Source organism: Lemur catta, chromosome 12 (assembly GCF_020740605.2).
Source record: "Lemur catta isolate mLemCat1 chromosome 12, mLemCat1.pri, whole genome shotgun sequence".
NCBI classification, from domain to species: domain Eukaryota; kingdom Metazoa; phylum Chordata; class Mammalia; order Primates; family Lemuridae; genus Lemur; species Lemur catta.
In genome coordinates, this window is record NC_059139.1 from 45,012,665 (window position 1) to 45,024,192 (window position 11,528).

Here is an 11,528-nt window from a genome sequence, read left to right on the forward strand (position 1 = left end):
CAGACAGGAGATGATTTTCTAAGGCAAATTAACTTTAGAAGATTCCAAGATGCGGCGTGTCCCAGAAACCACTGGGAAAATGCCTGATTGCCCTGGTGGTAGCCAGGGTGACCCTGCATTCAGGGAAAAGAGAAGGCAGCAATACCTCAGAGAGTATCCAAGTGAACTCTCTGGAAGAGAAAAATGTATTTTATCAAATGTCAAAACTTTAAAAATATTGCTATTTTAGGTGACAGACAGACATATACTTTTGTTTTTCTCAGGTAGTAACCCTTGAACCTAATTTAATACTTTTTTCTTTGGGGGAGACTAATTATCATGGGCTGCTAATGGCCTGGTGTCCTTGGTGGCTCTTGAGATGTGTGGTTCTTCTCACCCCTACCCCGAATCGTCCCAGACTGAGCCCTGCAGCTCTTGTGTCTTTCTTTCCTGCATTTTTTCCTTCTGTTTTCTTTACTGCTAGACGTATATGTTGACTCTTAGGGATACCGTGTACCTGTTTCTTGGGCTCATTTCCTTAATTTGTAGCTTCTAGTCTATTGTGAGTTAGCAAACTGGATTCACAGACTTGTATGACTGTGTTTAAGAATGATTAGATAAAACTCCTAAGGAATATACCCACACCCACACAACCATCAGGAGAATTAATAAACAAGTTCAGCAATGACACAGGATATAAAAATCAACTTTATTTCTATATATGAGCAACAAATACTCCAAAAATAAAGTTAATAAAACAATTCCATTCACAGTGGCATTCAAAAGAATAAAATGATTAGGAATAAATCTAACAAAAGAAGTACACAAGACTTGCACACTGAAAATTATAAAACATTGCTAAGGGAAATTAGGAAAGATCTAAATAAGCAGAGAGACAGTCCATGTTCATGAATTAGGAGACTCAATATTGTTAAGGTGGCAATTCTTCCTAAATCGATGTATAATTCCTGTAAAAATCCAGCCCTTTTATCTTACAGAAAGTGATGAGCTGAATTTATATGGAAAAGCAGAAGACCCAGAATCGCCAAAATAATTTTGAAAAAAATTAACAAAATTAGAGGACTTTCACTTCCCAATTTCAAAACCTACTGTAAAACTACAATGATGAACAGTGAGGTACTCACATGAGGATAGGCATATAGATCAATGAAACAGAAATGAGAGCCCAGAAATAAATCTTTATTCTGTAACAGAGTAGTCACCCCTCCTCCCATAGATATGGAAGGGAAATATTCACAGTGGGGATTATGTAACAGAGGAAATGGCTGAAAAAAAAAGGCAAAAATGTTTTTTGTCTCCCACTCCTTTTGGAGTACTAGAACCTGCGTTTCTAGCTCAGGCCAGCAGTCAGGAGGGGCAGGGGAGTGTCTTTTGTTCTTTGTGCTGTAGGAGATGGCCTGGTCTAGGGAGGAGGTCTGGGGTGGAGGTCACAGGATTGTCTTCAGTGGAGATGGGAGGGAGATGGGGCAATCAGGATCATCAACTGTAGTTGAACAACAATTGCCTGAAACTGAGAACCCACCCTTTAAAACCTCTGTATTTCTGCTTATTATTAGGACAATGACAGTTTTAGACAGTAGTCTCCATCCTCCTCATTTGCCCGCAAATTAATAAACTCCTTTTTCCTTCTCCTTAAACCGCTTGTCCTCGTTCTTCTAATGTGGTCTCGAAGACAAGTGCTGAACTGTCAGTAACAAAGCTTACAGTCTCAGTGAATCTTAATAGAAGAAAGGCAGGAATGAACTAGGGGCCAACCAGCTTGGCAGCTAGGAGGTTAACGGAGGTAACATACTCTTCCTTGGCTCCTGGGGTGTGAGGGCTGGTTAACATAGCTGTGTGTTACTGTTCTCTAGGGTGCACCCATTCCAGCCCTCCTGGCACCCTCCTCTGAACTCCTGGAGGGAAGGTGATTGTTCCACAAAGTCAGTACTTCCTGTAAATTCTTTTATTCTGCTGCTGTTTCATGCAGTGCTTATCAGGAGCACAGAAATCTTTTCCTGTAACCCTTTGTGTACCTCAGAAGGCACAGCAAAACCACCTCATGTCCTCTGCAGCTCAGTCATTTGCTTTTAACCCTAATGGTGTCCAGTTACTGGGGAGGCAGATCCTGAGATATGGAGCTTCTGAGGTCAGCACAGGCCAATGGGGCTGAGAGGTACAGCAGCTGATTTGGGGAAGAAAACTGAGCCAGGGTGTCTGCAAAGCTGGGCCTTTGAAGCTAACAGCCAGATACTTCAGTCTCTGCAAACTGCACAGATTGGTTTCTTGTACTTGGTCTAATTTTTTCCCTCCATTATTCATTCCTTCCATTTGGTGAAGATGATAAAATTCCATAATGTGGCAAATGTTCTCTGATCTATAGAAATAAGATGCTGCCCTTTTTATAAACGGGGAGGAGAAAAGACAAAAACAGATTGCATTAAAATAGATGCATTTTTGAAAATCTTTGCCTTTTTATTCTTTCACACCATAGAGACCATCTAGACCCCATGCTTTTGACAGATAAGGAGATGGAAGTCCACAGAGAGAAAACAAAAAGTTCCCAGGTTAACACAGCTTGAAAGTGGCCCTGGGCAAGATGCCAGCTCCGTTCAGTCTCTATAAAGGTCAGCCGGCTCCAACCACCAGAGCCAACACCATGTGGGAAGCACAGGCAGGAAACCAAAGTGGGATAACTATTTCTACACCTGGGTAAAAATAATTCCCCAATTTGCAGACACCTAGAAGATCACAGGCTCGAGGGTAAAAATAAAACTTGCTTTCTGACAGAACGAATCTTGTCAGACTAATCTAATCTTTCCTCGCCCGGGCGTTGAGCTTGGCTGCTGGGAGGGAAACAGCCTGCTCCACCGGGGTTTCTGTTGGCGGGGCAGGGCCTCTCCGTTGGTGCAGAGTCCCTCGCCGTCGCTGGCCCAGGCGGCTCTGGATGGACCTGCTGCCAGGCTCCAAGGAGCTTCCCGTGGCCTCTCCCACCCCCAGGAGGGGAGCCCTGCCCAGGGGGGATAGGCACAGGGAAACGAGAGTTAGAAGATACCAGGAGGCTGAGCCCAACACAGGGCCTTACTTTCTCTCTGTGGCCTTTTGTTTAATGCAGGGTATTTCCCACGTTGCTTCCACCCTCTGCCTAAAGGTAGGATCGTTTAACCCTCCTGGTAGTCTCAAAACCCCAAAGCTGATGTCTCACTTGGCTCACAGAGGCAGTCTACAGAGGGACTGCAACAACTGGTCTGCAAAGGAGCTCTGAGTTTGCAACAATTGACCCTGCAGCCGAGTTCTGAGGGTAGGGAATGTTCCAGACCATTTCATGTTTCACCAAGGGCAGAATTGAAGAGCCATGGTGACATCTACCCTCAGTCATCTTTTACATTATTTGGATGCCAATGGACAAGATTTCCCCTCATCTTTCCCTTAAAAAATGTGTGGGTGGGTGTGTCATATCAAAAGAGCAAGCTCTTGTGATTTCTGGACAAAACGATTGTCAACAAAAGCTTTTCAGTTTTGTCTGTTGGTGCAGATCCTCAGCCCGCCTTGTGGAAGGGCTCCAGATAGCCACAGCATGTTGTTTCTGTCCGCTTTTCAAAGGGAGGAAAGAACCCTCCACTGAAGCCAAGGGCCTCAGGCTTATGGAGTGCAGGGTCCTGAGACGCCCACCACGTGTTTGCTGCCCGGTGCTGGCTAAAGTGAAACCCCGGCGAAGGGAAAGTTGACGAATGATGCAATTGCTCCTTGGAAGGGTTCCTGGTCAATCTGGGGCTTGGGCCATCTTTTGAGGTTTCCTTCCTCATTCCCTGTCCTTTACTCCTCTGTCTCTTTTGCTGAGTTTCAACCCTCACAATGGCATTCGCATTTGCTCTTGTTTTCCAATTTTGTGTCCCAGCCCTTGGGACTTCATCATTGTCGACAGCATCCTTGCTGGCCTCCCTGCCAAGGCTGAGCTCTCTGCCACTGAGCTCATTTCCCGAAATTGCTTCCATTGCAATAGGTCACACTGCCCACCCAACCATTGGTCTTGTGTCCCACAGCGGTCATGGACCCCAGACTCCTCTGCACAGCTTTCAGGCGCTTCCAAGGTCTGGCCCCAGCCTCTCCTACCCAGGTCCTTTTTTATTGCTCCCAAGCCCATGCAGCACCTCAACCAGGCAGGTCTGCTCTGTCCCTCTCGGGGGCCAGGCCTCCCCCACTTTGGCTCCCGCTGTGCCTTCACTGGGGACATCCTCTCTCCTTCTTTTCTCATAACTAACAAAACCTACTCTGGCCTGTAGGCCCGGATGCTCCGCTTGATGGAAACTTCACCAGATAGTTTAGCTCACGCTAGTGATGGGGGCATTCGTGGTCATGGTAGGAACAATGACAGATTATTAAGCACCTGCTGTATCGGCCAGTGTGATGTAGTGGCTAAGACACCTGCTTCTAGCCAGTCTGCCTGGGTTCAAATTCTTCTGTCACTTACTAGCTGCTGACCTTGGGAAAGTTTCTTAACGTGTCAATGACTCAGTTTCCCTCTTTATATATTGGGGAGGATAATAGTAGCTGCCTCATAGTTAATCTACGTAACAGTACCTGGCATATAATAAACACATAGGAATGTTCTCACTATATAGTAATCTATTTGTATTATTTGTAATCTTTAAAACAGTCCAGAAAGCTGAGTCTTCTTACTCATATTTTATAGAAAAGGAAAGCGAGGCTCAGAGAGACTAAGTAACTGCCGAGGTCGTGCGATGACTATGCAGCAGGGCTGGATTTTTAACTCAGGTCTGCCTGCCCCTACTGACCAACACCAACCTGTGATTTCTAGGGCATTTATGGCTAGTTCCATGTAGTTTCATGTTCAAACATCCTCTAATTCTTCCCTGCATGCATGCTTCTTTATCTCCCCAGATTTTAAGCCACTTGAGGGCAGGACTGTCTCTTACACATCATGTAGTTGTAGATTGATTGGTGGAAAGGTATCGAGGACACAGTTGTGTTCCTGTGAGCCAAGGACACAAACGATTACCTATAAGCAGATAGCTGTGAGTAGCTAGAGACCCGGCAGCGTTCTCCCATTGGAAGGGCCAGGTCTCCACCCTCCAGCCCCACAGGCCACTAGATGGAGGGAATGGCAGTGCCAGTTGACAGCGTGTGTGCTGGAAGGGCTTTAATTAGTAATGCCTACATTGTAGCACGTCCTCCAGTCTGTTCAAAATGCATTAATAACATCTCACTATGGCAAATTAAAAATTAACCCTTCGTGAATGTCTCCTGATAAGCTATGAGTCTAAGGAATCACTTTAAGGTGGAGACTAGCATTCCAGTCAGAGGTGTCTCTGCTCTTCAGTGGATCTTGCCCACAGGGATGGGAAAAATAGGAGGGATATTACCTCGAGGACCATCGGAGGAGACGAGTGGGTCGTTAGAGATGAAGCTGAATTAGAAAGAGCCTGGAGTGAGGACCGAGCCAAAGGGATGCGGTAGGCATGTGTTGGTGCATGGCAGAGAAGTAGCCAAGGGGCCAAGCTGTAGGCAGAGCTGTGGGGCTGGCCAGCCCAGGAAATAAGTCCTTGAACTCTGGGTCTGAGGAAGGGCATTCCTTCCCAGCACGGAGCACTGGGGAGGTCATTTCACGAGGGAGTTGCGTGGACTCCAGCTCAACCTGGACTCATAGACTGTCAGCATTGGGCATGACCTTGAGAAGCTTAAGTCCCACTGCCTTGCTGGTAGACAGGGCAACAGAAGCCCAGATAGGGCCGGGCGCGGTGGCTCACGCCTGCAGTCCTAGCACTCTGGGAGGCCGAGGCAGGCGTATCATTTGAGCTCAAGAGTTCGAGACCAGCCTGAGGAAGAGCGAGACCCCATCTCTACTAAAAATAGAAAGAAATTATATGGACAACTAAAAATACATAGAAAAAATTAGCCAGGCATGGTGGCGTATGCCTGTAGTCCCAGCTACTTAGGAGACAGGCAGGTGGATTGCTTGAGCCCAGGTGTTTGAGGTTGCTGTGAGCTAGGCTGATGCCATGGCACTCTAGCCTGGGCAACAGAGTAAGACTCTGTCTCAAAAAAAAAAAAAAAAAAAAGAAAGAAAGAAACCCAGATAGGCTAGTGATTTGTCCCAAAACACACAACTAAGAAGTGAGGGAGCTGGACTTGAGGGCAGTATTTCTGATTTTACATCTGGTTCTCGCTCTATTGCACGAAGCTACTCCATTGTTATTCTGTTGTATATTTTATTCAGGAAATATTTTAGCTCGCGCATCCAATGTATGTTTATTATATGCCAGACATTGTGCTAGGTGTTGGGGATAAATACCAAATATCCCCTCCTGCTTCTTTATCGCCAGCCCCCCCACCCCCGCCTCACCAAAGGAGCTCGCAGTTTTGTAGGTCATGCAGGTGTAAGGAAATAATGCAAGCACTATGATGTGAGCCCCTCCATGGGGGTGAGACGTGGGTGTGTCATGAACACAGAGGAGGAAACCAGGGTTAGGGACAGTTTCCTGAAGGAGGAGCAATCGAACAGAAACTGCACTGTCATACTTATCAAGCTTGAATTTACTCCCCATGATGTTGGCAGTGGCAGTAGCCCAACAGCAGAAGAGTGAGCTAGGAGAAGGCAGGCTGGTGTGCTGGTGCGGGACATGAAGCATGGGCTTTAATTCAGACAGACCAGTCTTCGAACCTTTGCTGCATTGATTCTGGGTGAGCATGGGTAGTGATATTTCCTCCTTGGTGAGGTGGGGCTAACGCCCCATGGAGTTGCTGGGAGGATGAAATGAGAAAATGCAGATCATGGATTTAACACAGGGCCTGACACATGTAAACCCTTGATAACCGCAGGCTTCGTGCGACATAAATTCCAGGTTCTGTGGCTCCAGCTGCCTATTCGGTTGGCTTTGGGAATGATTACTTTGCCCCAGACCTCAGCTTGCACTTTGTTTGAAGTGGTCAGAGGCCTCTGAATTCACAGGAACTGAGAGCATCAGCCAACAGCTTCCCTGAGAAGAGACCGCTGCTGGGAGAACAGCTCCTTCCAAAAATTCCGATGTGCTTTTTCTCTCGCGCTGGGCCTTGCCGTGTTAATTAGGAAGACTGCATGCATGAACACTTGGCTTTTCTTTGCTTTTCTTTTTTAATCTCTAAAATGAAAAAAAAAAAAAAAAAACCAACTTCCTTTGATCAGCACCATGAGTAAATGTGCAAGGTCTCAAGTCTTGCAAAGATGTGTTAAGAATTTGAAGGAGGTGCCGCCTCCTTTGACACCTGCCGCTGCACACCCTGAGATGGAGTTTCAGAGCATTTTGTCCTCTGTTCCCAGCTCCCAGCTGGCCTGGATGACCGTTGCTTGCACTTGAAATGGCTCTTCCACTTTCTGCTCCCACCTGAGCCCAGGCCTAATGAGTGTGTGTAAAATTGGAAAGGACAGGCCTGGCTGCTCTTTGCAGCGTGGAGATCAGCCGCAGCCGGTGAGACCAATGTCACCTGGGTGTGTGGCAGTCTAGGCTCACCTGGTGGATCTGGGGTGTCCCCCCAGGCCTGAGAACTGCCCCAACAATGACCACCTGGGTCACTTCCCTTGGGATAGGAGAGGTGGGGACTGGGGGGCACTGGAGAATGTGACTGACCCAGCCAGGGCTGCTAAGTGGGTACAAAGGAAAGTGGGGTCAGGGCTCAACCTTCCATCCTCTTTCCCCACCCCATCAATTACACCCACCAATGTGGCTAGTTTCCCTCATGCCACCCCCAAAGCAGGATTTAGGATTTTCTTACATCCCTTAAAAAGAAAACTCACTCCACAGGGATTAGTGAGAAATGCAGACTTGACTGATGATTTATAGTTGGCCAGAAAGGGTCTACGTTACACAGCACAAAGAATTTCATGAAAGAAAGATGTGTGTGGAGAGAGTTCAAAGGGAGGGAGGGAAGGAGAGACGAGATTAGGATCTCTTCCCATCAGGGTCTTGCTTGTCCCAAGTCTTGCTCCAGCATTCAGCTACATGGCCTCCCTCTCTCCCCAGCACCTCCCCACAAAGCCTCCCCTCACTCCTGTGTACCACGTAGCACTTTCTGGAGGACCTCTCTCTTTTCTCCCATCTGATCTAGGCACTTCGGTCAGACTCTGGTCCTACAGCTTCCATCTCCTCTCTCACCACTAGCTCCGCAAGCAGCGTACCTCCTGGGCAGCTCCAATGCGGTGGGGATCATACATAACCAGTATTTGCTCTTGTCACCAACAAAACGAGGCTTGTAAGAGTTGCAAGCAGTACAGAAGGCTGTGGCATTGGATGTGAGAGACCCAGCTCATCTCTGCCCTGGGCCTCAGTTCAACACCAGGTTTCTCTGTGGCCCCCCCAGCTCCCTCTTCCACCCCTGTGTCCCTGTCAGGGCTACTTGCAAATAATGCAGGACCCTTCCTTCTTTTCATGGTGCATGAGCATTTCTGTTTGTTTGGTTTTTTTCATTTTTTTATTTAAGTGGATTTAGGGGTATAAGTGGATTATTGTTACATGGATGAATTCCACAGTGGAGACTTCTAGGCTTTTAATTTCTCCATCACTGAATGGTGTATATTGTACCCCGTGGGTAATTTTTTTATCTCACACCCCTTCCCCCTCCCCCTTCTGAGTCTCCAGTGTCCATTAAGACACCTATGTGACCAGTGCACGAGCATTTCTATTTCCCAGGACCCAAAAGATTTTATTCACGGCAGCATTTGTTTTCCTTTTTGTTTTTTAAATAGAAATTTTGGAGAGTCTCATTTTCGCATAGAGAAAATCACCAAATGGGACTCTAACCTGCCTTCCAAATAAATGTAGAGTGACAATCTCACAAATGTAGTGGAACTAATAGCAAACTAGCTTTTCTGGTACAAAACAGACTTTCAAAATATTCTAGAGGCCTTGTGCTGCACAGATTCTTCCTTGAAGTAAAGCAAAGACATGGCTCATCTAGTCTGCTCCTCCTTCCCTGTCTCGGTGCTGGGGCAGCTGTACCCACTAATGGCACCAGGTATTAACTTTGCTGGAAAAGGGACTAATGAGATGGCTGCCCAGTGGGAAAACACTCATGCCTTCTTCCCTCCCAGCACAGCATTGGCGAAGGGGGTCCTCGGGGCCAGCTCCACCTGCCTGTCACCCTCAGGGTTCCAGTTGATGCTGTGATCCATTACCAAGCCCTGTCACAGCTGGGTGGGGAGTTTGGGCAGAGATATGAGGAATGGGGTAAAGTTTGTCAGTGGCAGTAATCCAATACATTCACTCACTGGATATGTCAGCATACAGAGTGCAATAGTTTCCCACCAAGAAAATGAAATGTTTGAATTAGTCCATAAGCATTGAAGTTGAAACAAAAAGGGATGTTCTGAGATTTTCTTCAAGAATTTTCCTTTGTTTTCCTTTGGAGAAAATGGAGATCTAGTTTTTGATCGACATGACAGAGCCCAAGCATGCAAACAACTCATTTCAGGATTTTAGTATACAATACATAAAATAGAGAGAGAGAATATAATATATGTAGAGAGAGTATATAATATATAAAATAATGTGATATATAAATACATACATAAATAGATATAAAACAACATTATATTATAATACAATAACATATGTATTATTGTCTAGATATAAATAAAGATAATTTCAATAATACTTTTCATTAAATATATCATCTCCTTCTCAGCTTTCTATAGATGTCTGAGAGCATGCTCGTTGTTCCTGTCATGGGACAATAATTAGAAAAGCTAGCAGACTAAGGACCAACCCCAGACTGCAGCTGCTTTGGGGTGAAGGACAGAAGTATTGATTTCATGAAGGATTAGCTGATGACAGCTAAGTAGCATTTTTCCAACTTCCCTTTCCCCACTAACAGTCACAACTCTGCAGGGGCTGTGTGTCCACACCCAGTGAAGTGAAACCCCGAGGGCCCAGTGCCAGGGCCAATGCCAGGTCTCTGGGCCCACCCCTCTCTCCTGCACAGGCACGCGCTCCCAGCACTCTCAGCACTCCCATACACCTGGCCCAGCCATCCCAGCAGGTGGCACAGGGCAAGGGCTGGGAGGGCCTCCCTTTGTCTGTGCCACCGCAAAGCAGGGTGGCTCCCCCCACGTGACTCCCCTTCTCTGGCGCTGCTTCTCCTCGTGGGGTTAATTACACCAACCTGAATCTCAGGGAGTGTGAGTTAATTGCCAAACACATTGCAATTATCAGGAGCCCACGAGGTGCTTTACCACCGTAAGGCATTACATCTAATTATTGTTCATAATCATAAAGGTTCAGAAGCACCAAAGGCTCCCATGGCAACCTTAACTCTTTTCCTCTCTCTCTCTCTCTCTCTCTCTCTGTCTCTCTCTCTCACACACACACACATACACACACACACACAGAGTGATGGACTTTTTCACTGCAGTATTAAATGCAGCTCATAAACCTGCCATATTATTGGGAAAATATTTATTTTTATAAGGTAAGTTGGCAGCACTGGGGTAATGATTTCTTTCTGAATGCTCAGACAGGCAGGGTCCTCAGTCTGATGACAAGGCACCCGAGTGTCGGCCAACGCACCTCACTTAATCTGCAGCAGCAACGTCTTTATCAGATAGACATCATGAGGATGTGGTGTGGCTTTATTTTTACGGTTTTTCAGTAAGACTAGCCCAGGATGATTGAGGGTACTTTGTAAATATAGCACAAACATATCCCTAAACAAGCAATATAGGAGAATCTAAACCATCGATCAATTGAAAGGCTGATTTACAAGGAGATGATGGGATGTGTTCCAGAATGAAAACACAAGGCTATGAGACTTGGCAAGTTTATCAGTCTGGCTGAATGAACTGCTGAAATAAAAGTTCAGTGTAAAAGCAGTTTGACTTATACAGTCATCCCTCTGTATCCATGGCGGATTCGTTCCAGGAGCTCCTGTGGATCCCCAAATCCACAGATGCTCAAGTCCCTGAAATAAAATGCATATGACCTACGCACATCCTCCTGTATACTTTAAACCATCTCTAGATTATTTGTAATACCTCATACAATGTAAATGCTATGTAAATAGTTCTTATACTGTAATGTTTATGGAATAAGGACAAGAAAATAAAGTCTGTATGTGTTCAGTACACATGTAACTTTTTTCCCCAAATATTTTCAATCTGCAGTTGGTTGAGTCCATGGATATGGAAGGCTGACTGTGTATATAAATACATACACACATATATGTGTGTGTGCAGCTTCATGCACAGTAATGGCAGCATCAGTGGAAGTATTAATAAATCAAACTCATTCACATGGAAGTACTTGATACTCAGCCATACGTCTGGCCTGGGGTATCTGCCATCTGATTTCCTTAAAGGGAAACTTGGTTTTAGAAGATCTGGAAATCCTGCTGTTGCCAGAGAAGTCTTGTTTAAATGCTCCACTCTTGCCATCTGGTTGGAGCTCTGTAGTCACCGGCAGGAACCAGGGGCGGAACCTGGCTCTCTTCTGTTCTGCATGCCTGGAGCCCAGAGACGACTTCCTCCATGACTCTCCTCCTGGAAGAAGAGTAGCTCTCAC